Source organism: Rhea pennata, chromosome 2, assembly GCF_028389875.1.
Source record: "Rhea pennata isolate bPtePen1 chromosome 2, bPtePen1.pri, whole genome shotgun sequence".
Lineage (NCBI taxonomy): Eukaryota > Metazoa > Chordata > Aves > Rheiformes > Rheidae > Rhea > Rhea pennata.
In genome coordinates, this window is record NC_084664.1 from 114,169,609 (window position 1) to 114,174,015 (window position 4,407).

Consider the following 4,407-nt stretch of genomic DNA (forward strand, 5'->3'; position numbering starts at 1 on the left):
GGCGCGCAGCGGCGGCGGAGGCGGGCGCCCGCCTCCGCGCACCCCCCGCCCCGCACACACACACGCCGGCCGCCGCTGCGGCTTCAGCCCGCGCCCGTCCCGGCAGGGCGCGGAGAGAAGGAGCCGCCGGCTCCGGCTCCGGCACCGGCTCGGGGTGCTGCGCGCCGGCTGCGCACGGTGCCGGCGCCCGCGGAGCTGCCACTAGCGCAGCGCAGCGCCGCCGCCTCCGCCCGCCGCGCCGCCTCCGCCCGCCTCCTCGGCCTGCGGGCGGCCGGGCCCGGCGGCGGCGGGGGGGGCGGCGGGGGCTGGTGCCGCGGGCAGCCGGGGTGGGTGCGTGGGGCTCGGGCGGGAAGGGGTGTCCTCCCCTCCGGCAGCTCTGGCGCGAAACTGGGGAAACGCGGTGAGCGCCGGAAAGGCTGCACGGGCCCTTCCCAAACGTCGCGTGGTTTTCTCAGGACAAAGATGCCCCGCGGGCCGGGATGGAGGGGGAACCTCGGTACGCCCAGGTGCAGCACCGCTTCACGGACAACGTCCGTACGGGTACGTCCGGAGAGGCTGAAGCACTGTGGTGTCATGTCAGGGTGACCTCTGGATGTCCAGCAAGGCACAGCGGCTTCTCCCCTTCTCACGCTTACTTTTATTACGAGCAGTTAGTGAAGAACAGATGTGTTTTCTAGCTCTAAAGGGAAATTCTGCCTGCTGCCTTTGCAGCCGTATGGATTCTTGCATTGAGGCCTCACGTGTTTCTTAACTCCGATGCTGCCCCCTTCAGCTTCATTAAAAGACACGTGGTATCTGCATTTTTTCTCTTGGCAAAGTCCTAGGAGTGCAGTTGATAACACCGAGGCCCTGGACCTGAGAACCTGCCATTTGAGAAGCATGCATGCATCACAGAACATAAAAATATTTATCTTTAATTTATGCCTCAGTTCCTTGAACTGGTGGCAGAAGACAGACTTTGCTCATTGAGACCCTTCATTCCGGAAAACATGATGGCTCACTTTCACTTCTTAGCGGATGTAACTGTGCTTACTACACCCAGATTTCAAAATCTAGTTAAACTGGGAACCATAAACAAAAAAAGAATGTAGCAGCTGAAAACAAAACGTGGCCTACTTCAATTACTCCTTACTAAGACAGATCTTAGCAGAGAGATGTTGCTCTGACAGAATTTGAAAGCATGCCTGGGCCACCCTTTTTCTTGGTCACCGTGAACTAGTGGTGGCAAAGTTCTTATTCTGTTGGATACTGAGCCACAGAGAAATACTGAAATAGACCTTAGCTTTCCTCACTATAAAGAAAAGTGCTACCATGTTCATATCGTGTGATCAAACACACTGCTTTGGCCCAGCAAATAGAGATTGCAGTCCAAGTTTGACAACTATTGTAAAAAACCATGGCAACATTTAAAGATTTTGCAATGAAATGATTATTTCTGATTGCATTGCTAATATGGCTGTGGTATTTGGAAATGAATTGCTTAATAAGCAGACCTCTTTTACTTAACTTTTTTCAAATAAAAGCTTTTTGTATGATTTTAAGAGTTTTTCACTAAATAATGAGAGTGATAGAACTATGCAAAATAATTAATTCATGTCACATGAAGAAAGGTACACTAATAAAAGCGTATCATAGTGTTCTGAGGAAACTTAAAAATAACCAGTCTTCTTATACAGTCAGCTGTCTGAAGTTTCCAGAGATAGGGGAGCAGAGCTACTATTACAGCAGCGGAGAGGGTATGGGAATTAGTAAACAGAGGCTAGAAAGAATCTGGCTTTTGTTTGTTTTTCTCACAGCTGTGACAGAAAAAAAAGAAATTGAATGCATGGAAAACATTCATCAACATTTCACTTTCTTTGCTCCAGTTACGGAGAATATCCATGCCCAGGTCTTGATTTTGCTGTGAATATATGTTGTACATCCCATATAAAAGCATTTATCAAGAAGTAACGCTTCAGTGTGAGCAGCTGGAGTAGACATATTATTTCTGAGAACAGGTAGGCTTCATCAACAAAGTGAATATAGGAACCTTTAGGGGGAATAACCTGGCTGAAATGAGGACTAAACTTTAGGATGCAGGAGAACCTGCCTCATCTGAAGGAAAGAAACTGGTTGTTGCTCATCTCTTACAGCACAATGTTCTTCTCCCACTTCAAGTCCTTTATTCACTAAGCTGAAGAACCCTTTAGCCACCTAAAGACTCGGCGGCTGAGAAAGAGAAGGACAAGGCATGTCATCTGGATGTCATCTCCAGACATATGGAGGAAAAGAAGGTGATCAGCATGGATTCACCAAGGGGAAATCCTGCTTAACCAATCTGACAGCCTTCTATGATGGAATGAGTGGCTGGGCAGATGAGGGGAGAGCAGTGGACGTTGTGTACCTTGACTTCAGCAAGGCTTTTGACACTGTCTCCCATAACATCCTCCTAGATAAGCTCAGGAAATGTGGGCTAGATGAGCGGACAGCGAGGTGGATTGAGAACTGGCTGAAAGGCAGAGCTCAGAGAGTTGTCATCAGTGGTGTGGAGTCTAGTTGGAGGCCTGTGGCTAGTGGCGTCCCCCAGGGCTCAGTACTGGGGCCCATCCTGTTCAACTTCTTCATCAGCGACCTGGATGAGGGGACAGAGTGCCTCCTCAGCAAGTTTGCTGATGATACCAAGCTGGGAGGAGTGGCTGACACACCTGAGGGCTGTGCTGCCATTCAGAGAGACCTGGACAGGCTGGAGAGCTGGGCAGAGAGGAACCTCGTGAGGTTCAACAAGAGCAAGGGCAGAGTCCTGCACCTAGGGAAAAATAACCCCAGGCACCAGTACAAGCTGGGGGCTGACCCTCTGGAGAGCAGCTCTGCAGAGAAAGACCTGGGAGTGCTGGTGGGTGACAGGTTGACCATGAGCCAGCAATGTGCCCTCATGGCCAGGAAGGCCAATGGTCTCCTAGGCTGCATTAAGAGTGTTGCCAGCAGGTCGAGGGAGGTGATCCTGCCCCTCCACTCAGCCCTGGGGAGGCCTCATCTCAAGTACTGTGTCAAGTTCTGGGCTCCCCAGTACAAGAGACATGAATCTACTGGAGAGAGTCCAGTGTAGGGCTACGAGGATGATCATAGGGCTGGAGCACCTGCCCTCTGAGGAATGGCTGCGAGAGCTGGGCCTCTTCAGCCTGGGGAAGAGAAGCCTGAGGGGGGATCTTATCAATGTGTACAAGTACCTGAAGGGAGGGTGTCAAAGGGATGGGGACAAACTCTTTTCAGTTGTCCCATGTGACAGGACAAGAGGCAATGGGCAGAAATTGAAGCATAGGAAGTTCCACCTGACCGTGAGGGGGAATTTCTTCCCTGGGAGAGTGACGGAGCACTGGACCAGGTTGCCCAGAGAGGTTGTGGAGTCTCCTTTTCTGGAGATCTTCAAGGCCTGCCTGGATGCAACCCTGTCTACCATGCTGTAGGTGACCCTGCTGAGCAGGCAGGTTGGGCTGGATGATCTCCAGAGGTCCCTTCCAACCTTACTGATTCTATGATTCTCTGTGTCTGGGGCTAGAAGGCTTATATCTGCATATACACCTCTGTCACCAAAAAGCACAACACGTGGATGTTGAAACCCTTATGAGGCATACAAAACCAGTATTTTAATGACTTGATCAACTATCTGGAGAGATTGCGTTCATGAAACAAGATCCAGACAGAAAAGCTGATGATGTTTATTTGTTTTTCAGCAATTACCCTATATTGCTTACTCATGTGGGTGGTTATTAATAGTATCAGGCATATGTGACCTGCCACAGGCAATATAGGCAATTTGGAACCAATACCTGCACTAAGTGGGGCTGAGTTTTGTTGTTAAGGTGTAAGCATGTTGCTACACTGCCAGAAACAATAACTAACTCCTAAATCAAGCAATCCTTATCACATCCTTTAGTTCTAATGTTTTATTTTTCTGTGCAAAGTTAAATCTTTGAACTTGGCCAGTAACCACACCCTGAGTTCATCCTTTGTCCTACAACAACTTTTGCAGAGCTGAAAAAGAAAATACTATATTCAGATCACATTACAATCAATGCCAGTTGATTAACTGTGTGCAAACTCTGGGATTGGGGGGGGGGTGCGCGGGGAAGGAAAACAAAACAGTCTGTGTGCTGTTTTGAACTCCTACCATTTTTTTTTCAAAGGAGCAGAGTCCAACATTCCCAGAGATATTTGCTATTCTCAGTATGTTCTTTGCTCTCTAGTGCTTAGTAATATGATTGCATCAACCCAGCTCTAACAGATTATAGATTAGACAGAAAGAAAAGGACAGGAGATTTTTCTTTCATTTTGTCTCCTGATTTATTTTGCTTGAGCAATAGAGAGTAACTTACTGAAACAAATGATTAGTCATTTTTTTTAACTAAGAGGCTATGCTAGTACTGTGCT